Source organism: Rhinatrema bivittatum, chromosome 3 (genome assembly GCF_901001135.1).
Source record: "Rhinatrema bivittatum chromosome 3, aRhiBiv1.1, whole genome shotgun sequence".
Classification (NCBI taxonomy): domain Eukaryota; kingdom Metazoa; phylum Chordata; class Amphibia; order Gymnophiona; family Rhinatrematidae; genus Rhinatrema; species Rhinatrema bivittatum.
This window is the reverse complement of record NC_042617.1, coordinates 69,384,541-69,410,857: the sequence shown is the minus strand read 5'-3', so window position 1 is coordinate 69,410,857 and position 26,317 is coordinate 69,384,541. Positions and strand designations below refer to the sequence as shown.

Below are 26,317 nucleotides of genomic sequence, written 5' to 3'. Positions count from 1 at the left end.
TCAGTTTTTTTCTAACTATTTTCCTCATTTTATCAAAGTTTCCCTTTTGAAAGTTTAGTGTTAGAACTGCAGATTTACTTATTGTCCCCCTTCCAGTTATTAGTTTAAATTTGATCATGTTATGATCACTGTTGCCAAGTGGCCCTACCACCATTACCTCTCTCCCCAAATCCTGCATTCCACTAAGAATTAAATCTAAAATAGCTCCCTCTCTTTTTGGTTCCTGAAGCAATTGCTCCATGAAGCAGTCATTTATTACATCCAGGAACTTTATGTCTCTATCAAGTCCTGATGTTACATTTTCTCAATCAATATTGGGGTAATTGAAATCTCCCATTATTATTGCACTGCCAAATTGGTTAGCTTCCCTGATTTCTCTTTGCATTTCATCATCTGTCTGAGCATTTTGTCCAGGTGGACGGTAGTATACTCCTATCACTATACTCTTACCCAACACACATGGGATTTCATTTTCTACCCATATAGATTCTACTGAGCATTTAGTCTCTTGTACGATCTTTATCCTGTTGGACTCCATACCCTCCCGGACATAAAGTGCCACACCCCCACCAAGTTGATCCTCCCTATCATTGCGATATAATTTGTACCCTGATATAGCACTGTCCCATTGGTTATCCTCCTTCCACCAAGTCTCTGTGATGCCAATTATGTCAATGTCATCATTTGCTGCTATACACTCTTAACTCTCCCATCTTACTTCTTAGACTTTTGGCATTGGCATACAGACATTTCAAAGTGTGTTTTTTGTTTGTATTAACAACCTGCTTTTCAGTTGTTAGGGATAATTCAGAAATCATTAGCTTCAGTGATTTTTTACATATAGGCACATGGACTATGTTTGCTTTTAATAGAACTTCTCTGTTGGGATGCCCTAACTCTCCTGTTTCATTAGTATATTTCAAGGATACATTTCTCCAAACCATGCACTGTTGAGTGACTGTCGGCTTTCCCCCTTGTTCTAGTTTAAAAGCTGCTCTATCTCCTTTTTGAAAGTTAGTGCCAGCAGCTTGGTTCAACTCTGGTTAAGGTGGAGCCCATCCTTTCGGAAATGTCTCCCCTTTCCCCAAATGTTTCCCCAGTTCCTTACAAAGCTGAATACCTCTTCCCTGCACCATCGTCTCATCCACACATTGAAACTCTGGAGCTCTGCCTGCCTCTGGGGACCTGCACGTGGAAACAGGAAGCATTTCAGAGAATGCCACCCTGGAGGTTCTGGATTTCAGCTTCCTAGCTAAAATCCTAAATTTGGCTTCCAGAACCTCTCTCCCACATTTTCCTATGTCGTTGGAGTCCACATTTTCCTATGTTGTTGGTGCCCACATGTACATATAGGCACTGTTGCCAAGTGGCCCCACCACCGTTACCTCTCTCACCAAATCCTGCGTTCCACTAAGAATTAAATCTAAAATAGCTCCCTCTCTTGTTGGTTCCTGAACCAATTGCTCCATGAAGCAGTCATTTATTACATCCAGGAACTTTATGTCTCTATCAAGTCCTGATGTTACATTTACCCAGTCAATATTGGGGTAATTGAAATCTCCCATTATTTTGTGTATGTTGCATATTTATTATGTATGTTTATTTTTGTAAACTGCTTAGCCAGACAGATCCTGTTTAATTTGTGGTATATAAATTCTTTTAAATAAATAAAAAATAAATAAATGTACCACGACAGCCGGCTCCTCCCCAGCACTGTCTATAATCCTATCTAGGTGATGCGTGAGGTCTGCCACCTTTGCACCAGGCAGGCAAGTTACCAGGCAGTCCTCTCGTCCACCAGCCACCCTTCTATCTACATTTCTAATAATCGAATCACCAACTATGATGGCCGGCCTAACCCTTCCCTCCTGGGCAGCAGGCCTAGGAGACTTGTCCTCAGTGCGAGAGGACAATATATCACCTGGAGATCAGGTCCTTGCTACAGGATCACTTCCTGCTACACCAGAGTGATGTTCTCCTACTGATCCTTTCTGATCCGAGGCAGCACAGGGGCTGCCAGACTGGATTTGGGACTTGACTATTATGTCCCTGAAGGTCTCATCAATGTACCTCTCTGTCTGCCTCAGCTCTTTCAAGTCTGCTACTCTAGCCTCCAGAGATCGGACTCGTTCCCTGAGAGCCAGGAGCTCTTTGCACCGAGTGCACACATACAATCTCTCACCGGCAGGTAAAAAATCATATATGTGACACTCAAGGTGACACCAGAATGCATTATTGGAGTTTTCCATGCAGTGGATATTGACATGGAGTTCTCCTCTAAACAGGAGAAAAGTAAAAAGTGTTTCTCAAGACTTGCCTGATGAAACTGGGAGAGGGATGAACTAAATCAGCTTGTCTCCGTGAGGAGTTTGATTCTTTCAGCTCAAACCTTGGGGTTTGGGATTACTCCTGCATCAAAAATGCATATGGACTACTTCCCAGAATTTGAATGGTAAAATCAGTTTTTCTCATTAGGAGTTTGGATTCAACATTTCAGGAATCCTTCTATTCTTTGTTAATGTTTTAATTTTGCATTGTTAGGATTGGTGGGTGTGTGGGCCCTGGGCTGAGGTGAGAGATGGTACCGCCCACGGGGCAGAGCCCCGTGAGCCTCACTGTTGGGAGGCAAGGTCTCAGTTGACGTCAGACACAGTTCAAGTCTAGAGTCTTTATTAAAGAGAAAGAGCAGCACTACTCGTGGAGCAGGGGTGCCAGAGAAAGTCTCTCAGACACTGAGGTACCACTAGTCAGTGGAATGGGAGATGCCCAAGGAGGGTACCTTAGAACAGATGGTAATGGTCCGCAGAGTGGGGTACAACAATGAAGTCCTCTGTAGACATGGTAATGGTCCGTGGAGTGGGGTACTCCGGAGAGGTCCTCAGTAGGTATGGTAATGGAGTGGAGTACACCAGAGAGGATCCTTGGTAGAGATGGTAATGGTCCGCAGAGCGGGGTACACCGGAGAGGTCCTCAGTAGAGAAGTAATGGTCCGCAGAGCGGAGTACTCACGGCTGGAGTAGCGATGGTTCCAGGGAAGCCCCAGGGAATGAGGCAGATAGAAGTCCAAGGCGTTAGGCCCTCCAAGGAATGGATAGCCAGAGACAAAGGAGAGGCCCCCTAGGAGCGGGTACTCTGGACGTCTCACGCCATGGAAGTAGAAGCTGGAATGAAGGGTCCTTCAGTGAGCGAAGCAGAATTAGCAAGAGACTGGCCCGTGTGCGCGCACAAGCGCCTAAGTGATTCCGAAGGCAAGATGGTGGTCGGCGGCCTCCGTGCCACCCTGGGAGGCCTGGGAGTGGTAGGCAGGCTGGCTGAGGCTGCAAGTCTTCCCAATGGAGTCGGGAATGTGAAGAAAGAGGTGAGGAACAGCAGTCGCAGCCATCTGCGACCGATGGGCATAACATGCATCTAAAATTAGTTGTCCACTTTGGTACAGATATTCAACAAAATGCCAAAAAATATGTTTCTTATGTTAGTATGTTAGCTCTGAATCTTATAAAGAAGTAATTTCATTGTTTATTTGCTATAAATACAAAGCACGAGAATGAGCATTTTGATACAGTGACTATATTGTGCCGAACATATGGCTCCAAATATTTAAAATATCAAATATAGAAGGTAAACAGGTCAATAATTTTACCCGATAATAATGTCTATATGATTTATTTATTTAAAACATCTTCTATTCCTCAAAACAGATTACAATTACACAATTATAAAATCAAAGTGTTGTGAGACCCGATCGCGATTGCACACGATCGGGTCTCCCTACCTGTTCCCCGCAGGTCACCCGGGACTCCTCCACTAGCGGTCGGCAGGGCACGGGTCGCGGCGTAATGGCGTCCTGCAGCCCGAAGACAGCATCGAAGGAGCCGCGGCTGGCCCCGCCTCTTAAAGGGGCCGGGCCGCGGAAACGAGGTCGGCCCCGGAGATGACGTCGGAGGGGAGGGAGATTTAAACCTCCTCCGCGGTGATTCAGACGCCTTTTCAACAGGTCCCAGTGTTGTTCGGTCCGGTTTTCCTGCTGTCTCCTGCCTGGTCTTGACTCTGTTTTTGCCTGCCGCCTGCCTGATACCTGGACTGCCTTGATCTTGTTTTGCCTGCCGCCTGCCTGATACCTGGACTGCCTTGATCTTGTTTTGCCTGCCGCCTGCCTGATACCTGGACTGCCTTGATCTTGTTTTGCCTGCCGCCTGCCTGATACCTGGACTGCCTTTGATATTGTTTGCCTGCCGCCTGCCTGAACCTTGGATTGCCTTTGACCTTGTTTACCTGCTACCTGCCTGGACCTCTGACTGCCTTTTGACCTCGTTGCCTGCTGCCTGCCTGGACCTCGGACTGCTTCGGATTTACCTTGTCTGCTGGAATCCTAGATTGGAGTTTACAGTACTTCCTGGGAACTCCACTATACCCCTGCCTGGAACTTGGACTTACTTCTGACTCTTCTGGCCTGTACCCAGCCTGCCGAGGACTGCGACGGGTACTGAGGGGTAGCAGTACCGAGACGTCCACCATCCGGAGTCGTGGGGCACCTGGTTCCTCAGGTGGGTGTTTCTCTTTCTCCGGGGCAAGGGTCCACAGTATACCGAGCATAACACAAAGCAGACATTAAAACAAAAAGTAATTAAAATAAACAATAACATCAGCAGAGACATAAACTCATTACACTTCTCCTACATCAATTCTCAAACCTCAATCTTCTCCCCCACCATATGCCGTTCTAAATAGCTCAGCTTTCAGTAACTTTCTGAATCTGATATAAGGCAGAATGCAATGTATGAGTAGGTACGTATTTAACAAGTTTACTAGCCAACCTATACAATTCCATAATGATTGCTTTATGTTTGATTGTATACATCTTAAATTGGACTCTGTACGATATGGGCAACCAATGTAATCTCTGCATATATGGCTCAGTGGAAAAACCCTCCATTGGTAAATTAAATATCACCCTGACTGCAGCATTTTGCATCAGCTGGAGTATTTTTAACAAATAAGCTGGCATTCCAACATAAATAGCATTGCAGTAGTCCAAATAGTTTATGACTAAAGACTGGACTATCAATCTAAAATCATCAAATAATAAAACATTTCTCAATGGTCTTAAAACTTTAAGCTTAAAAAAGTCCATCTGGGCTACTTTTTTAACCTGTTCCTTTAACGTCACTGCAGAGTCCAGGATTATATCCAGATTACAAGTCTCATCTGTCACTGTCAATTTATGACTCTCAAAATGTATATTTAAAATAGGTTGCACATCTCCCCATCCATTGTCACAATTTAGTAGTAATTAATTTTTCATCAATTACTCCTTAATAGTTTCCATACATTGATGGAATTTAACCTGGTATCACACTAGGGATAAAGAATTGTACATCATCCACATAACACTTGTAAATGAACCCATTGCTGATAACAATTTCCCCAGTGGACTCAAATATATATTAAACAGCATTGGGGATAAAACAGACCCCTGCGGCACCCCTACTGTCATGTTATACCAGACAGAACATTCCCCACTATATGAGATTTTTTTGCCTTCTATTAGTTAAAAAGGAAGTAAACCACTCTAATACAGTGCCTACAATTCCATACTTACGCAAACACTTATCTAGACTTATTCTCAGTCACAGTATCATTGATTCATATAATTCTAATGCAGCTGCTGTTTAGTCTGCAAACACAATGTGTCATGAAATTAAAGAACTGATTCTCAGAAATCATGCCAGAACAATCAGATACTGTACCAGCAATGACTCTGAAGTTTAGGAATAGAACCAGAACTATATGACATAAATGGATATTAATCAATTATAGCAAAAAGAAAAGGACGTTTCAATCCAGTCATATCTATATAAGATAACTCAGTAGCATAGATGAATGCTACAAGGAGGTATTTATTTTATTGTCAATAGTCTAACTGCAATGTGATTTTTTTTTTTCTGTTTCTCAGCAAGAGGTTATTGTATGGAAGGTGGATAGGTTTTCTATTTGTAATGATGCTAATACCCTGAGTACCTCTGGAACATGCCATGTTTATCCATCTGAAAATCCTTGCACTCGCTCTCTAATGCCACCCACCTCAGCATTCCAATGGTGACATTTGAGCTACCCATAGCTTTAATTAACATAGCTAACTTGTCAAAAGACTGAGGCTTCAACTAGCTCAAATTCATCGTGGTAAAAGAAGGTTGGTTAAAAATGTGACTACTTTACCATCAGAAGGATCTGAGGCAACTTCACTTGATGTGCATACTTATAGCCTGAGAGGTGAATTTTAAAAGCCTAGTTCATGCATTAATTAGAGGATGCTGCAAATAAGTCACGCTCACGCACGCAGAGCACATTTTAAAAGTCACCGAGAAACGTGTATCTCTCGCAGCACTCACATCTCGAAAGTTTTCCAAAAGGGGCTTGGTCTGGATGGGGCATGAGTGTTTTGGGGCATGAACCCGAGACATGCGCATAAATACTTATGTGACCTGGTATGTGCTGAGGTCCCCTGCTGCAAAACCTTACTTCTGCAATAGATGATGTGTAAGTTAAAAATTAAAGAAAACCAGGTAGTTCTGTGGGGTTTTAAGGGACGGGGCTAATGGAGGGGGGGGGGGGGGGAGTGAAGGCTATTAAACAAGGGGAGGTTGGAGGACCTCTCTCTTAATTGAGTGAACTGGGGATGAACTGGGAAAACTGGGAATTGTGTCAGTGTGCACCGCTTTTAAAATCCCCTGATTTATGCGGTAAACGTGGGATTTGCACACACATGTGCGTCGCACGCCCACTTAACTTTTGGCCCATATATGCACAAGGTCAGGCTACTTTATAACATGCTCACATACGCATGCATATGTTATAAAATGGCTGCGTCTCTGGGCACGGTGCGAAGTATGTGCACGAGTGGGTGCACACGCATCAGTTTGAAAGCTGCTGTCCCTAAGTATTAACTGAAGAAATTCTTTGCTGCTGCTGCTGAAATGAATGGTTATATTGATTTGATATTGTGAGAGTGACCGAGCATATCACTTTGGCTGAAGCAGAAAACCACACTGACTCCAGCCTTTTCAAATTGCTTCACTTTATTCAGTTTAACTGTTCTTTAGCAACGACTGCCTACCTTTGCGGTACACTTCTCACGCCCTTGGATTTGATTAGAATAGATTTACAGGAGCTGTCTCTCCTGGAGGCACGGGAACCTCCTGAAACCAGCTGGGCTTACACTCTTATTCTTCCCCAGCTGGTCCTGCCCTCAGGACTTACCCCTGCCCTGCAGGGTCCCGCCCACAGAGCTCTTTCCCTCTGTGAGATTTAAAGTGAAGCAGCCATCTAGCCTCGCCCTGCATACACAAAAAGGGGGAAAACAGGGTCACACATATCCCACCCCCTCAACTTGGACCCGTTGGTCTGAGTGTTTCTACTTCCCCTTGCATCCCATTCAGGGATGTGCTACACACCCCACTCCCCTTCATCTGGCCTTCTACCAGCTAGGCTTGGGGTCGGATATCTAGGGTCAGACTCACCCCCAGACAACTTTATTAGTACCACCCACTGTGGCCCTCACCCAGTGTGCACCCTTAGTCCTTTATTTGAATCCACTGCTGGCTTCAGGTTCAAATTCCACCCTAGCAAAATGCTTTGAACTGGCTTTGGGACTTGTAGTGAGTTCTCTTCACTTTTCTCTGTGATGACTTGGGCCTCCTCTGCACAATCACAATCTGTGCCCTCTGATGACTCCACCACAGCTCTCACTGACTCCTTGTCAGTGCCATGCATTGGCTTGTCTGTAGCCCTTCTCACTGTGGTCTCTACACTCCCTTTCTCAGGATTCTCCCTGGCCCCTCTTTCTGGGCTCTCCACAGCAGCACCTCCTTCTAGCTTCTCAGTAATCCCTCTTGCTGAGGACTCCATGGCCTCTGCAGCCCCTTCAATTCGTCCCTTGGAAACACCTCTCTCAGGCTCCGCCATGCTGATACTTGATACTGCCTCTCGAAGAACACTCAGTACTGCCCCCTTCTGGACAGACTGTGTTGCCCTCTCTAGGGCTCTTTTCAGTGTTTTGGCACCCTACAGTGCCTTCCTCTAGACTTTCTGTAGTGCTGAGTTCAGGCTTCTCTGCAGCACCTTTCTCAGGCTTCTTCCTGCTGCATTCCTGGCTCTCTGTGACCCCTCTCTCAGGCCATTGCCACAACTCACCCAGCTTGCTGTAGATCTCCATGGCACCTTTCTCAGGAGTTTCTGCAGCCCCTCTCTTCAGGCTTTCCATAGTACCTGGTTCTTGGCTCCCAGTGGTATCTCCAAGTGTACCAATGCCCCTTGGCTCCTCAACAGTGAATTGCCACATCTCACTTAGCACTTGATCCAAACCTGCAGCCATTGCCTTTATTTCAGCTTTATTTTCTCTCTCTATGCATCTATGGCATCTGGGAGTGAGTCCCCTGGCCGGCCATTCCATCAGGCACACCTCCAGTCTTAGTTTCTCCTCCTCACCTGGTTCTTGAGGCTGGGGAACTCCCATTGCACAGAAGTACATGGCTGTGCACTCCTTTTAAGCCCTCTGGCTTCTCTTTCTTCTTTCACCTGTACTGCAGTACACCCACTGGATCCAAACCAGGTTTTCGTTAGTACTGCCCATGCTTCTATGAGCTGCCCCTCCTTACTTACTTCAGGAGGGGCACACCCTGCCCTCCCCCCCCCCCCCCCCCCCACAGCACTCACAGTAAACTCTGGTATCTTTTTCCAGGGCCACACCATGTTCTAGCTACAGTGTACAACTGCTTTTCTTTCTCTTTTTTTTCTCCTTAAAAAAAAAAAAAGTTAAAAATAAAAACCCTGCCACACCGGCTCTAACTACACTGTGTAGCAGTCCTAACTTCAGTTGGAGCTTTTCTCCTTAGTCTGTAAAGAAAGAGCCTAACCCTGCCTCCAGGCCCCACAGACCTCTCTCTGCTTTAAAGGCAGTTTTCAGGTTTTTTTCTTCTGTGTCTTCTATGAGCCAGCAGGTTTTTACTTTCGGTGCTCTGAAATCCTAGCAGCACTGTTCTTCTGTGCCAGCCCCTGTTCTTACATAAGGCTAGACAAAATTTTCCTCTTTATTTCTGTGTGCTCCCTGAGCCACACAAACTCTGGCTGCCTACTTCTTGAGCAGAGCTTTGCCTCCAACCTCTTGGCAGGCCACGTAACTAACTCCAATCACAGTCCTCTCTTAGTTACTTGGGTGTTTTTCTGTGCCAAGCTTTAGAAAAAAAATCCCTGATCTGACACCATATGTGAAGGTGACTGAGCAAATCACACTGGCTGGAGCAGAAAACCACACTGACTCCAGCCTTTTCAAATTCACTTTCACTTTAACAGTACTTCAACGATAAGAATGACCGCCTACCTTTGCAGTACACTTCCCACTCCCTTGGATTTGGTCAGATTAGATTTACAGGAGCTGCCTCTCCTGGAGGTACGGAAGCCTCCTAAAACCAGCTGGGCTTACACCATTATTCTGCCCCAGCTGGTCCCACCCTCAAGACTATCCCCTGCTCTGCAGGGTCCCACTCACAGAGCTCTTTCCCTCTGTGGGATTTAAGGGCGACCAGGCATCTAGCCTGACTCGGTATACACAAAAAGGGGAAAAACCGGGTCACGCCTTCAAAGATATATGTTTAGAACGTATAACATACTAGTTGCCCTCAGATAGGAACCTCGTGGCCTATGCATTCTGCCCAGATGACCATGCATTCAGACATAAGGAAAAGCCAGTGTGTGAAAGGGTTCTTCTGAATTCAGATTTCAGTGTGCAACAGTTTTTCATTCTCCATCTCTCGCGCATCCCTTCAGTCTATTTCTTTAATACAACGAGGGGTCAACTCACCTCCAATGTTTTAGGCCTCCATTTGGTGAAAAGCGCAGATATTTGGACTTTGGAACTGCCTTGGATAAGGAATGGCATCTTACAAGTGATCACGCTGTATGACTGGCAGCTGAGATAGATCCTTAGCAGTGAGGGAAAGAATACCTGGGTGGACTGGATGGGTCCGGTTTGTTTTTTTTCCTACCATCATCTATTATATTACTGCTAATACAAACTGCAATGAAAGGGTTTATTTAGGGAGTATTCAGATTAAATGAATATTTATTTGGCACTGCAAGAAAAAAATTGGGGGGCACACAGAAGGCAAAGCCACCACAGACACTCCACTAATCCCTTAAGCCCCTGAACTGGCTCACCAGGGGTAGCCATCCCAACGTTTATACAACATTTATTCAACAACCAAATGCCTCCACTTACTCTTGCCCAGAGTAAAAGTAACTCTGTGGGCCTTCCAACTCCCATTAAATTCTATGGGAGAAAAAAAAATGAAAACTTTACTTTTGTTTCCTGCAATGGAAAATCAGTGGAGCTAGACCATACTGCCTTGTTTCCTTTCACTCTTTCACCTTCCCTTGGAACTATTTTAGAAAAGAGATCTAAGAAGGTGCCAATTTGGGGTAATTTTGTCACCACTTTTAATTTGAAGGTACCATATTCTCCAAAGTATATATCCCAATATTGGATCAGAAGGATCTGGCAGCACTGGCCTGATATAATAAAGGGATTTTCCTTTTATAGCTATGAGCACAATGCTAAGTACATAAGTTCTCAGTTCAGCAAAGAGCAGCAGCACCATATGCCTGCAAACATATAATGAGTTGCTCCACCTCAAGTATGGTAATTCAGAGCTCGATAAACTGATGAGGATTTATTTATTACAATCATCGGCATACTTTATAAAATAAGAAGGAAGAGAATTATGCTTTCTTTTCCACTTAGCATAGATATAACAAATATGCTTCTGAGCTATACCTCCATGACACTAAGAGCACCTCTACTCATTTATTTCCATTGGAGGAAATGGACAAGATATCCATAGCAGAATCTTTCAAGCCTAGGCTTGAAAGATTTTGGAGCACGCAAGGGGTTCCCTTGCGCGCTCCAACCCCGGAGCGGCCTCGGAGGGAACTTTCCTTCCGCCCCCCCCCCCCACCTTCCCCTTCCTTTTCCTACCTAACCCGCCCCCCCAACCCTACCTAAAACCCCCCTATACCTTTGTTATGCAAGTTGCACCTGCCTCCGGGCAGGTGTAGGTTGCGCGCGCCAGCACTCAGCCGGCGTGCGATCCCCCGGCCTAGAGGCCCTACGGAGGCCTCTGGCCACACCCCTGCCCCACCCTGGACCACCCATGCCCCGGGACATATGCACGTCCCAGGGCTTGCGCGCTTTGCCGGGCCTATTCAAAATAGGCTCGGCGCACATAGGGTTTTTAAAATCTGCCCCTGTATGTCCAAAAGGGTATAATAAGCCTCATGCTTCTCAGAGCCTGGTCAACCCCAAATGCCTCAATATAAACTTATTAATGGAAAATTTGCTTTTATTTGGCCTCCTGCATTTTTGATCTCAGAATACAATTTAAGATATTCAATGGCCCCTCCTGAATAGCTATGAATAGCTCTTTTTCAGCCTCTAAATGGATGATTTGAGCTTCATACTTCTAATTTCTGTTTGCCTACTAACGAGAAAGATCTAGAGGGGAGGGGAGAGGGAGGAAGTGGGGCAGGAGTGTTTGAGGTGAGACATGGTTCATTCAGTAAGCTGAGTAACAAATATGAAAGGTCTACTGTCTTAAAACAAATCCAGATAAACACATGGGCTTCAATTCTGCCCTGAGCTGGATAAACAGACAAATGCTCGGATTTATTTGTCCTGTGACATGTTTTCTGGTTCTGCAAAAAAGATCTTCAGCGTTATCCGACTCTGTCCTGCAGAGATGTTTTTCCAGTACATACATTTTTACCAGGGATTTGCTTTTGTTTTTAGTGAAATAGCAATGTCAAATGACTTTGTCTATTTCATTTCATATCATTTGTAAACCAAAACAATTAAAAAAAATTCACAAAATTTCACGCTTTCATGATTATTACACACTATTTGAGTTAATGTGCGCTAGTACAACTCACCAACTGGTGGATTTTAAAAGCCCTCTGTGTGCCAATGCTGCGAGATAATACGCACGACTCATCTCAGCATGCACCGTGCGGACTTTAAAAACTGCGCAAGTATGCGTGTATCTCCTGGTACACACACAAATCAAAAAGGTCAAAAAAGGGGTGGGGTCTGGGCTGGACATGGGCGGGCTGAGTCTGTTACATGAAATGTGCGCATAAGTATTTATGTGCACAAGCGTGCACCGGGGTCCCCTACCACGCAACTTCATTTCTGCTATGGACAGTGTGTAAGCAATAAAATAACACAAACTATGTTAGTCAGTGGGGTTTTAAGGGTCAGGGTTGATAGAGTAAAAGGAAGGCAAGTTAGCTAGGGGGTTTAGGAAGTCCTCTCCTTTATTGGGGAGAACTGGGAATGAACTGGGGAAACAGGTAATTGCGCTGGCGTGCGTATCTACTAAAATCCCCACTCCCCACTTATACGATCGAGACGTGCGCGTGTATAGCCAATTTTATAACAGGTGCATGTACACAGGCATATATGCGCATATATTATAAAATTGCGGCGTCCATGTACGCGAGCCGGTAAATGCGTACACATGTGCGCATGAGTGCGGGTCTTAAAATTCCCCTCATAGTGAATACTATTTTGAGTTAGAGTGTGCAATTTTTTATTTAGTTTGCACTAACTCAAAATAGTACACACTAAGCAAACAATTTAAAAAGCAAAATGAAAACCTAATGAAACAAAAAAAAATGCAGGAAAAACAAATGAACCAAAGGTTTTATCGATGCACACCCCTAATCTTTATGCACCTCCCAAATTTACCAAATAGAGACCCAGATTAGGTATGCAGAAAATATCCAGAACAGTTCTCATTTGAGTTGCTCTCAAAAGAGTTTAAAATGTCTTCCCAATTGGGTTTTAATGCACTTACTTAAGTGTGTTTTAAACCAAAAAGGAAAACATTTCCAAATCATTTGAAAGAAAGTTAAATGAGAACTAGTGTGCAATCACATTTTCTTCCCAAGCCTTTGGGTAGATAAGAAAGGGGCAGTTTGCAGATGGCTCCTTCCAGAAAAGAAAAGAGAAAATTCAGATTTTTCCCGATTCTGATTTCTAGAAGACGCTAACACATATTGGAAAAAAAAAAATCACTATCCAGGCCCCTGCCCATGAGCTCCATATCCCGAGAAGTTACTACTAACAGCAAGAGAAGCCTGAGAAAAAAGTAAACAAAAGCAAAACATTACAAGATGTCACCCGGTCCAAAAAGTGCACCCTTGAGATATCACTAAGCTAAAGCACGGTAAGCACATGTTCATTGTTCTAATAGTGAACTGCAAGGATATGAACAGTAAAGGGTTAAAGCTGACCGTGTTTGAGAATGGCATCTCTTTTCAGCTCCAAACTGTCCAGCGTCTTTTGTAGCAAAGTGCACGTCGGTGTAGCTTGAGGAAAAAAAAAAAAAAAGCTTCATCTATCAAGTTTAACAACTTTCTGGTGTAACTTCTGAGAGTGCTGATTGCTTATTCATGTAGAAGTGGGGCCGCCCAGCTCATTTTGCCTACTTTTGCTACTCTTTGTTGGTTTCTGAGGCTGTTATGGCAGCTTAAAATGGCTTCTCAAGTGACATTTTCTGACATTCAACGAAGTACGTTTTCCAGCATTGTTTGGCTCACCTCTAAGCAGGCAATCCATTTTTTATTTTGTTCTTCCTAGCAACCTCTTTTTTCCCATCATCCATGCTCTGAAAAATGATAAATGGCTAGGCAGCATATTTCCCCAGCTGCAGTAAAATGTCAGTGTGAAAAAAAATCTTTAATGGGCTAAGTGTAGCTTTTCAGGTTGCAACTTGTCAGGTTCTGAGAATTCTAGAGTTTCTCTTTAATCCACAATACTTTGGAACCACACAACTGCTGGTCGGGACTAATTACAAGTTACACCACTCAGAGCCGGACAGGCGTAAACTAAGCAGAAAGCATCTGATCAGGGTATGTTTGCAGTTCTTTCTCTTTATTTCATGATGTTACTTTACTTCCCACTGTTAAAAATATGTTTTTGATTATATACTAATTAAGGGGGGCAATATTCAAAACTTTTTACGTGGTGAAATAAGTGCAGGGTTAGGTCTGGCAAGGGAAAGAAAATACGGGGAATTCATTTTAAATCCCTGCATTTACTTTGGTGTCATAGTTTGCTTTAAAGCACAGGTGTGCAAGTCCATTTTCCTACTGGCCTGTATTTTCAAAGAAAACTCCCTGGGGAGTTTCCCTTTGAAAATTTGTTTGCAGGCCCATAAGTACAATTTACTCACAGTTCTGCAAGCGTGCATTTAGGCCTGGATTCACCATTCTATCGCAGAATGGTGAATCCAGCGAAAACGGGGGCAGAGGGCTAAGGGGTGGCGGGCCTGCGAAAGCCGGCAGCCATCGCACCACCGCGGAGTTATTGCTGCCGGCTTTTGCACCCAATAGCGCCACCGTGGAAAGGTGGTGCTATTGGGCGCGCTACTGGCGACGATAACGTGGCTTACCTTATCGCCGCCAGCGAAGAAATCGCGGAGTCCGCCTCGACTCCGCCCCGGCTCTGCCCCTAGCAAGCTGTTGCATGCAAAAAGGGACTTTTCGCGTGCAATAGCGGCTCATTGCACGCGATAAGTTTTACAAAATGACTCCCTTAGTTTCAAAACTGCCCCCCACAATTTATTACTCTATTCTGAATGGAGTGCAAAGCGGGTTTGGGACATCAGTGAATACATTGCAGCTGGAAAAGTTCCAAGTCCTGAATTTAGGTTTATCAACCCCATAAAATTCCTTGTGAACTCTCACTGAATAGCAGGATCATCTGTGCGACGACGACGACTACTACTACTACTACTACTACTACTTACCACATTTATCATTTTAAAGTGCTACTAGACATATGAAGCACTGTGCTAATGAGGAACATGGTTCTTATATACAGTATATAGGACCAGAGTGATTTTTATCTAGACAAAATACATGACTGGTGTAGCTTAGATTTTGCACAAAGCAAATAGCCTTACATTTGCTATATTAGCTTTTGCATCAAAGTAGGAAATGTTCCCATAGTAGAAATTGGCATTTTATCTTTGATTCCATTTGTTTCCTTTATGCATCAGACACATCACTATCTGGCTGTTTCTCTGCTTATGTGTATTCTGATCACTGTCTCCAGCTTTTAGATTGGAAGCTTTTGTTTTTAATTCCTGAGGCAATTTTCTTACTATCATATGTTTGTCTTTTCTGATTGCTACCTCTTAATTTTGCTGTTTGTGGAGTTTCATCTTCACTTTTTTCCTGCTCAAAGAGCCACCAATATACTCCCCTTATTCCTTCCTTATAGAATCTTGCCAGTCCCTTAATTACAATATCATGGCATTGAATATACTGTATTCTGTGGATACTACAGATAATCAAGAGCACCAATGTTTCTATTAATAAGTGATCTGCTATTCAGTATACACATTAGGGATGTACACACTTAATTTTTTCATTTCTGTTTTTAGAATTCATTATTCAGGAATTTTTTTTCATTTTCTGGGCTTTTAATTTTTAATTTTTAAATTAATCTTTGTATTTTTTTTCATTTTTGGCAAATAGTGTATACTATTTTCAAATAGTGCGCACTATTTTGTGAAAATAAAAAAGCATGAAAATGTGTTTTTATTCATCTTTTGTTTATTTGAAATGAACCAAAAACAGTCTCATTTGTCCCATTTTCTTCATTCATTTCAAATGAATCACATCACAAATATACATATAAAGCTTTATTATTTACCTAAAAGATAATAGTTCCTTCAGGTGAGACCTAGAAGGAACACTGATCTATATTTTTCTTTCTTTTTATTTGGATAAAAGGGGATATATTTCCTTTCTGTGTTGACCCTAGAGAGGGTTATTTTCAAAGTTATTTCTGCACTTAAATCAGTGCTTCATCTATAGAAATGGCTTATAATAAAATTTCCCACCTGATCTGCAAGTAAACTTAGGTGTATGTGTCCTGTACGCATGTAAGTTTATCCGCAATTGCGTAGATCCATTCCCAGATGCAAGGCTGGGGAAGGGATTGGCCACTCCTAAAGTGGCTGCCTCAGGGGCTAAAATCAAATCACAAAACATGAAAATTAATAAAACAAATCTAAAAATAATTAGAATAATAAACAACTTCAATCATTTAAACTGAACAAACATATACAGACATGTTAAAAGATAAATATTAAAATAGTGACATAAAACAGGAACCAAAAAAGAGCAATCATGCAACATCAACCTTCATTTATTTGAATTAAGGTTAAAATTTACCTATCTCTGTAAAAAGCCCACCATATTAAAAAACAATAAAAACTATGAGATTTAATGAATCATAAAAAATTAATTTAAAAATATTTTAAAAATTCAAAACTGTATTAATATTCTGATTCATCAATCTCTGATGTCCCATATGTATTTAAATATTAATAGTTGTTACCTCAAACACACATTTGGACCGAGATATTTAAATTCATATGGGACATTAGAGATTGATGAATCAGAATATTAATACAGTTTTGAATTTTTAAAATATTTTTTAAGTAATTTCTTTTATGATTCATTAAATCTCATAGTTTTTATTGTTTTGTAATATGGTGGGCTTTTTACAGAGATAGGTAAATTTTAACCTTAATTCAAATAAATGAAGGTTGATGTTGCATGATTGTTCTTTTTTGGTTCCTGTTTTATGTCACTATTTTAATATTTATCTTTTAACATGTCTGTATATGTATGTTCAGTTTAAATGATTGAAGTTGTTTATTATTCTAATTATTTTTAGATTTGTTTTATTAATTTTCATGTTTTGTGATTTGATTTTAGCCCCTGAGGCAGCCACTTTAGGAGTGGCGAAACTCGGCCTGAGTTGGGCAATTTTTAACACGTCTCCACCAGAATAAATACTTGCAAAAGACATTTGGCATCGATCTCCTTTTGTTTTTCCTCACAGCTTTTATAGATCGCCTACCTTCTTGTTTCTTGGGGAAGGGATTGGACTTACAGTATATACATAATTTTCTATTTTCAAAGGTTTGTGTGTGAAGACCCCCTTGGAATCTCTACTAGATGGCCCTGTTTAGGAAAGGAGAGGAGTTTACTGTGCTCTACAACATCCCTGTGAGGTTGACTAGATGCTCAAATGCCAACAGAGTGGGAGATGAACATGGCGTTTCGAATTAAAATTGTAAGTGCAAGCTGTGATTTTCTCCTTTGGTCCCATTTTCTGGTTGGCTAGGCCTCATGACCTACTGTCCCCAGGGTCAGGAAGGAGACAATTACTTTTCTGATCCATAACCTGGCTAGAGATGTTGCCTCAATTTTGTAAAGCGCTGAGGATTTTTTGACTTTGACTTTTTGGTGTTTATTTTTCCCTGGATCCGCTGGTCCTTGCTAAAGGAGGGAAAATCCCCCTGTCTCTGGGAATGATTAGGATGAGAGAAGCAGTGGATGGGACAGGGTGATTCTGTTCTAGTAATTGAGTGTTTGTGGGGAGCCATTTCCTTTTGCTTTGGGAGGTAGTGTGCTGCTGCCCTGTGTACCCAAGAGTGGGGAAAAGAGAAGAGTTATTTTTTCCATACTGCATGGAGCTTCATTCTGTAAAATCTCAAATCTGTGGAGGAGAAATGAGAGTAAGAACTGTTATTTGTAGACCTCCGCGGTCTCTCTTCCCCAGGTGAAGAGAAGAGATTTGAAAGTTTAAGGATCTGAAGTACACCTGGGCTTCCACTACATCTAGGAGACCCAAGTCCACCTGGGATGCTTGCCATTCTATGCTTTAGTGGGAAAGTATATTTCAGGATTCAATGGTAAGAGTGTTTTGGAGAAACCTTTTGAACATGGATGTAATCAGAATTAAATTTGTATGGTGTCAAATAATTGCATTGGAAGATATGCAGTAAAATTTAAGTTGAACACCCACCCAGGAATGTTGGCCTGTACAGGGACTTAACCTTGCCTTCTCAGATAATACCAGAAGAGGAGCTACATGTGATCAAATTTCCCCATAAAACTCTCAACACAAATTAGCAGGTGTAATTTTGTATGGGTAAGTTTAGTAGATGTGTGATCATTAAGACTGCACAGCGTTGCAACTGGCCACAAGATACTTTCCTTCTTTCTTCCTTTCTCTCTGGTCTCAGAATAAAAAAAAACCCAAACACATTCCATTTTGGTCACCAAAAAAAAAAAGATGCACTTTTAGTTTTATGGTAGTACTTGTTTGGTGATCTGTAATGTTTTACTGCTGAGACTATTCTTTTTTTCACAAACCTCTCTAACCTTGAACTTCCATGACACAATCTGTACCCTATCCAAATCCGGTGGTCATGCTAAGGCAAAATCCTAAGTGGAAAGCTTGATGAATGATTATACCACTGCACTAGCAGGAATATTAGCAGGCAAAAACATGTCACCCATCAGATTACCCGAGCTTAAACCTGTTTAAAGCTCTTACATATGATCACGGTCTGGTGCATGTAATCTATACCACTAATAGAAAAAAAAAAAAGTACTTTAGTAGAAAACCTCATTATCAGCGTTATAATCCTGTTGTCACCTTTTCTTTTTAAAATAATATAATACTGTACCCTTTAGAGTAAATTTTGAAAAGATTTCCTTTTAGAACATGTAATTGCACATTGGGCACACCACAGATGCAATATAATCAGTCTCCGTGGTAAAGGGGACCATCTGCTCTGAGAATGACCTGTCTGCTCTCTTGACTAGAGGGAAGAGATGGTGAAAAGTGTCAATTAACAACAAAAGAAGGGGCAAATGACAGGACAAGAGCCAGAAAATATCTAGTCTACAGTTCTATTGAAGTGATTCTGCTCTAAACTTGATTTGATGTCTGCCTACTTGAACTGTCAGATGATGTTTGGGTACCTGCTTTTAAGGGGTCCTCTAAAAGTCTTCTCTCCTTCTATGCCTAATTTTCCTCAGGTCTCTTTTGAAAATTCCTGTTACACTGAGAACAAAGTCCTTGCCCATTCATATTACTGTCTGCAAGAATAAGACTCTAGCATTTACTGAATCCTTCCAAATGTCTTCTGTCTCTTAAAATTTTCTTTCGGTTTATGGTGGCTCTTACTTTGACAAGGGCAATGTAGGCTGTATACTGAAATGCACAGAGGACGTGGTATGACACGGTAATTTGCTGTTCCCACCAAGACACTGTTTTGCTTCTGTCTGGATTCCCGCCCCCCACTTTAAGAAAAGCATAATAAAATATAGAAAGCTTCCCTTCAAACTTATGGGTATCTCTATAGTAAAAAAAAAAATAATAATCAAAACTTCCAAAAGTTTTGGTTTTGGTTTACTTTGCCTCAACAATTTAATATTCAAATATCATTTGAGGCAAAATATTTTCTTTCTTGTTGCTTTATAATTGCCTATGTAAGGCCTATAACCTCATTATCTTACTAACAGATGTAAAATCCATGCCCTAACAGAGGAATGGGATGGTACAGTACATCCCTAAAGTGGATGTACTGTAAGATATGACTGAATGAGGAATTATTTAAACCCCCTAATTCTGAGAGAAGAAAAATACTTATAACTTTTACATGACTTGAATAACAAGTGAGAGTGAGATGCAAAGCATTGATAAGGAAGGCAAAGACAGAATTTGAAAATAAACTTTCTCTGGAGCAAAAACTCATAATAAAACCTTTTTCAGGTACATTTGAAGCAAAAAGACTGCAAGGGAGTCAGTTGGACTATTAGTTGACTGAGGAGTAAAAGGAGCACTAAGGGAGGACAAGGACATAATGGAGAGATTAAATAAATTCTTTTCTTTGGTTTTTACTGAGAAAGATCAAAGGCAGATACCCATGCCAGAAGTGATATTTAAAGGTGATGATAAAGAAGAACTGAAACAAATCTCTGTGAACCTGGAAGATTTACTAGGGCAAATTGACAAACTAAAGAGTAGCAAATCACCTGGACCAGATGGTATACATCCCAGAATGCTGAAAGAACTGAAAAAAGAAATTGCAGACCTACTTGTTGCGCTCATCGGTTGCAGGCGGTTGCAACCTTTGCTGCTCACCTCCTTTCTAGATGCAGCTCCGATTCTGGGGAGAATGGCGTCCTCTGCTTCTACACGCCGACCCTCATGGCGTGCCAGGGATGGCGCGGGCGCTCCCGGCGACCATCTTACATCTGTGGTTACCTAAGGCACGCGCACGCGTGCCTGCTCCCTTCTTGAATGCGTCATGGCGGGAACCTCGGGGGTGTCCCCACCGCATGACGTTATATGCTTACCATACTTAAGCTCAGCTGACTTCTCACAATACGAGCTAGCAAGGAATCTCGTCCTGCTAGTTCCATCTCTCTGGGACTTCGCCTCACTGACTTCGGGTGACCTAGGTACCCGCTCCTCGGGGGCCTTGCTGCACTCAGGGCTATTCGTTCCTCGGAGAGCAATTCTCTGTCTATTTCAGTGAGTTCCTGCATTGTCCTCAGATGACTCCGGCTGTTCCTGTTCCAGTCATCCTCGGTGCTTGATCTCCATCTGCTTCTACAGTACCGGTGTGAGTACACTACCTTCGTGGCATGGATTCTTGTGTTACCTTGCTGAGGGCCACTACCAGATCCCTCTTGTCTTGTGTTACTATACCAGCGGCTTCCAGCCTACCCCGCGCTGTGGACCACTACCGGGATTGCCAGCACAAGCTAAGCCTAGAGAAGGTATTCACCGGACCATTCCGTGCTGCGGATTACTACTGGACTGACCAGCTACAGTACTAACTCTTTTCTCCGCTCTTCAGATCTACATTGCTGTATAATAAAGTTATTTCCTCTGTTGTCCATCATTGCTGAGACCATGCCTGTTGTGGTGAGTGCCCACAGGGCTCCTCCCTGTGGGTGGAGTCTTCACGCCCCACGACCCAAGGGCCCACTACTAGTTCAAGACACACAGAACATAACACTGCTATTAGTAATCTGTAAACTATCATGGAAATCATCTATGGTTCCTAAAGATTGGAGAGTGGCCAATGTAATGCCAGTTTTTAAAAGGGTTCCCAGGGTGATCTGGGAAACTGTCTACTGGTGAGCCTGATATCAGTACTGGAAAAAATGGTTAAAACTCTTCTATTCATAATTCTTTTATACTGTTGATTCACATTCCATTCTGGTCAGAGTTATGTACATCATTAAAATACAGCAATAAAATCACAAAATAAAACCAAAGTTCTAAATAAATAAAATCCAAATGAACCTTATAAAATAACAATAAGAGCTGTCATAGCTATTATTCCTATCAGGTAACTATCAGTCATCACAAAGCAATAATGGATTGGAAATAGCCATGCTTTTGCCTTTTTTTCTATATACTAAATAATTTGACTCCATTCTCATGTTCAGAGGTGCTGAGTTCCTAAAGTTTCAGATATATTATTGACAACATCCTCCTCCTTTGTATCATTTTGCGTACCTCCTGCCTTGATGGAAGCTGGTGCAAAACCTAATTCATAGAATGTAGACTACGGATAGGAACATGTGTAGCTCCTAACCCTTTCCTGTAAATATTTTGCTCCCACACCTCATAAGGCTTTGAACATCAAGGTCATTATCTAAAATTGGGAATTGCTTCTCAACTGGCAGCCAGTGTAGATGATATAATAGCAGAGAAGTGCTTGCACTTCAAGGGCAATCATAAATTGGGCTACCACATTTTGCACCACCTCTAGGCACTGAATGCGTTTTTTAGGGAGTCCCACCAACAATACATTACAATAGCAAATAGAGGACAAATCAGGGCTTAATCCACCAATTAAAAAACCGAGAAGTCTAAAACTGAACTTCGTCAACTGTCTGAGTCTAAAAAAAGACCTCTGTGTTATTGTAGAAAAATGGTGCTTCAACATCGAGGGGAAAAAGGGAATTGGCTTCAGACAGCAACCAACGAGGACCCCTGCTTTTATGATCCGGGTATCTGATGCGCAGTCATGAGGGAAAAAAATTCAGGACTGTTTCTATGGCCAAGTCCATAAGCAAAGCACATCAAGCAGCACTGTCTGAATGTTCGAGAAGGTTCATCACCCAGTAAAAATGTTGCTTTCACTACATTTTTATGGGTTATCATAAGGCTTGGGGATAACTGTATGGAGCAGCAGTTGCTACTCTTAAGAGAAACATAGGGTAACCTGCACAGTGAGACAGATACTACCAGAAGAAGCTTGCTAGGCAAACTGGATGGACTACTTTGGTTCTTTTCTGCCATCATTTCTAGAGATGTGAATCGTGTCCTCGATCGTCTTAACGATCGATTTCGGCTGGGAGGGGGAGGGAATCGTATTGTTGCCGTTTGGGGGGGTAAAATATCGTGAAAAATCGTAAAAAATCGAAAAAACGTAAAATCGCAAAACCGGCACATTAAAACCCCCTACAACCCACCCCCGACCCTTTAAATTAAATCCCCCACCCTCCCGAACCCCCCCCCAAATGACTTAAATAACCTGCGGGTCCAGCGGCGGTCCGGAACGGCAGCGGTCCGGAACGGGCTCCTGCTACTGAATCTTGTTGTCTTCAGCCGGCGCCATTTTCCAAAATGGCGCCGAAAAATGGCGGCGGCCATAGACGAACACGATTGGACGGCAGGAGGTCCTTCCGGACCCCCGCTGGACTTTTGGCAAGTCTTGTGGGGGTCAGGAGGCCCCCCCCAAGCTGGCCAAAAGTTCCTGGAGGTCCAGCGGGGGTCAGGGAGCGATTTCCCGCCGCGAATCGTTTTCGTACGGAAAATGGCGCCGGCAGGAGATCGACTGCAGGAGGTCGTTCAGCGAGGCGCCGGAACCCTCGCTGAACGACCTCCTGCAGTCGATCTCCTGCCGGCGCCATTTTCCGTACGAAAACGATTCGCGGCGGGAAATCGCTCCCTGACCCCCGCTGGACCTCCAGGAACTTTTGGCCAGCTTGGGGGGGGCCTCCTGACCCCCACAAGACTTGCCAAAAGTCCAGCGGGGGTCCGGAAGGACCTCCTGCCGTCCAATCGTGTTCGTCTATGGCCGCCGCCATTTTGGAAAATGGCGCCGGCTGAAGACAACAAGATTCAGTAGCAGGAGCCCATTCCGGACCGCTGCCGTTCCGGACCGCTGCTGGACCCGCAGGTTATTTAAGTCATTTGGGGGGGGGGTTCGGGAGGGTGGGGGGATTTAATTTAAAGGGTCGGGGGTGGGTTTTAGGGGGTTTTAGTGTGCCGGCTCACGATTCTAACGATTTATAACGATAAATCGTTAGAATCTCTATTGTATTGTGTTCCATAACGGTTTAAGATGATATTAAAATTATCGGACGATAATTTTAATCGTCCTAAAACGATTCACATCCCTAATCATTTCTATGTTTACTCCTGGCGGAATTCTTCCTACTGCAGAGTGCAGAATTTGCACAGAATTCCCCTCCTGCACAGAAATTCCATTTTCTGCGCAGAATTTGGAACAGGCTCTGGCGTGCCGCGGTGGTGAAGATGGAGCAGACCCAGTGTGCCACAAGTGGATCCATTCCACTTTTGGCAAAGAAAGAGAAGGCCATGGCATGCCGCAAGCAGATCCATCCAGCTCACAGTGAAGAAAGAGCCGGCCCCCGCATGCCGTGTCGCAGTGAGGAAGGAGAAGGCCACTGCTTGCCGTGTCACGGCAAAGAGGGAGAAGGCCCCGGCATGCCGTGAGTGAACTGCATCCCACTCGCGGAAAGATGGTACAGATCCCGGCTTGCTGTGAGTGGAGCCCATCTCACCCGCGGCAAAGATGGTGCAAGTCCTAGCGTGCCGCAAGCGGAGCCCATCCCACTCGTGGGAAAGATGGAGTAGGCCCTGGTGAAAGTGAGTCTGTGTGTAGAGGTTGTTTGTGTGAGAGACTACAATACCGTGTGTAAAGGTGTGTGTATAAGACTGCGAGCCTCTGTGTAGGGGTGTGTGTGTGTGTGTGTGTGTGTGTGTGTGTGAGAGAGAGCACGAGAAAGTATGAATGAGGGGGTGTGTGTGTGTGTGTGTGAGAGAGAGAGAGAGCGAGAAAGCATGAGGGTGTGTGTGTGTGTGTGTGTGTGCCATAGAGAGGGATTCTATGTGAAGAGATTGTGAAGGAATGTGTATATGTGTGAGCGATTGGGAGTGTGGGAGTGAGGCTGTTTGTGAGAGAAGCAGCCTGTGTGAAGGGATGCGTGTGTGTGTGTGAATGTGAGAGAGAGAGAGGGAGCCAATATGCAGGGATGTGTGTGAGAGAGATAGGTAGCCTGTGTGAGGGTGTATGCATGAGAGAAAAAATGAGCCTGTGTGGGTGTGTGTGTGTGTGTTTGAGCGAGTGAGAGAGAGGGACAGAGGGAACCTATGTGAGGGGCAGTACTGAGGGAAGGGTCAAACTCTGGGAGTGGAGATAGAGTGGAAGGGGTTGAGCCTAGCGGGGAACAGGAGAGATAGTGGAAGGTGGAAGATTTGGAGGGCCTGAAAAGGCAAAGTGAAAGGAGACTGGCCAGGGGAGCAGGAGAAGAAAAGGTGGAAGGGACATTCTTACAAAATATTTAAAATTCTGCATCTTTAAGTAATATCTTTTTTTCTGTATTACATTTTAAACTAATTACTTAAAGATTGTGTTATTTGGACCAATATAAAGTATGCAGAATTTTGTGGAATTTCCAGGTTTTGTGCACAGAAGTTTAAAATTATGTGCGCAGAATTTTCAATTTTTTTGCGCAGAATTCCCCCAGGAGTATATGTTACTATGTTACTATGGAGGTCCAAATTAAACAAATTACCTATGATCTTCCCTAAATCCTTAATTTTACTACTTTTAACTACAACTATATTAATATTCAGAGCCAGTGAATCATATAACCCCCTCCCCCATCACCCCCCACAAGCAACCATTCAGTTTTGGCCACATTTAAAAGCAATTTCTGTGACTTGAATAGAGCTAAATGGTCAATTTTTTCAATGGATAAAGATGAATAGTGGAGTGCCCAAAGGATCTGTACTGGGACCACTGCTTTTTAACATATTTATAAATGGCCTAGAGGTGATCAAATTTGTTGATGATACAAAATTATTCAAAGCTGTTAAATTAATGAGGATTGTGAGAAATCGCAAGAGGACCTTGTGAGACTGGGATACTAGGTATTCAAATAACAGATGACATTTAATGTGGACACATGCAAAGTGATGCATGTAGGGAAGAGAACCCCAATTTATAGCTACACAAGGCAAGATTCCACATTGGGAGTCACCTCCTAGGAGAAGGATCTAGGCATCATCATGGATAATATGTTGAAATCCTCTGCTCAGTGTGCAGCAGCAGCCAAGAAAACAAATAGAATACTAGGAATTATTAGGAAAGGAACAGATAATATAACAGAGAATATCATAATACCTCTGTATCGCTCCATGATGCAACCACATCTTGAGTATTGTGTAGGGATGTGAATCGTTTTTTGACGATTTAAAATATCGTCCGATATATTTTAAATCGTCAAAAATCGTTAGGGCCACGATACAATACCAATTCCCCCGATTTATCGTCAAAAAATCGTAAATCGGGGGAAGGGGGAGGGCAGGAAAACCGGCACACTAAAACACCCTAAAACCCACCCCCGACCCTTTAAATTAAATCCCCCACCCTCCCGAACCCCCCCCCCCCAAATGCCTTAACTTACCTGGGGGTCCAGCGGCACACTAAAACACGGCACACTAAAACCCCCTAAAACCCACCCCGACCCTTTAAATTAAATCCCCCCCCCCCCCCCGAACCCCCCCCCAAATGCCTTAAATTACCTGGGGGTCCGTAGCGGCGGTCCATAGCTTAAATTACCTCCGTAGCGGCGGTCCGTAGCTAAATCGGGGGAAGGGGAGAGCAGGAAAACCGGCACACTAAATCGTGTAGTCTTCAGCCGGCGCCATTTTGCAAAATGGCCACCGCAAAATGGCGGCGGCCATAGACCAAAATGATTCGACGCAGGAGGTCGTTCCGGACCCCCGCTGGACTTTTGGCAAGTCTTGTGGGGGTCAGGAGGCCCCCCCCAAGCTGGCCAAAAGTTCCTGGGGGTCCAGCGGGGGTCTAGGAGCGATTTCCTGCCGCGAATCATTTTCCGTACGGAAAATGGCACCGGCAGGAGATCGACTGCAGGAGGTCGTTCAGCGGGGGTCAGGAACCCTCACTGAACGACCTCCTGCAGTCGATCTCCTGCCGGCGCCATTTTCCGTACGGAAAATGGCGCCGGCCATACGCGTATGGCCGGCGCCATTTTCAGGAACCCTCGCTGAACGACCTCCTGCAGTCGATCTCCTGCCGGCGCCATTTTTCGT

General features: G+C 43.6%; 1 long non-coding RNA gene across 1 annotated transcript in view; it reads left to right on the top strand.

Annotated features, from left to right (window-relative positions):
* The first annotated feature begins 13,579 nt into the window (after positions 1-13,579).
* Positions 13,580-26,317, top strand: part of LOC115088500 — a 53,334-nt gene continuing 40,596 nt past the window's right edge. The window contains exons 1-2 of the long non-coding RNA XR_003855795.1: positions 13,580-13,962; positions 17,053-17,206. This is a non-coding gene — a long non-coding RNA (uncharacterized LOC115088500). The remainder of the gene's footprint in view (positions 13,963-17,052; positions 17,207-26,317) is intronic.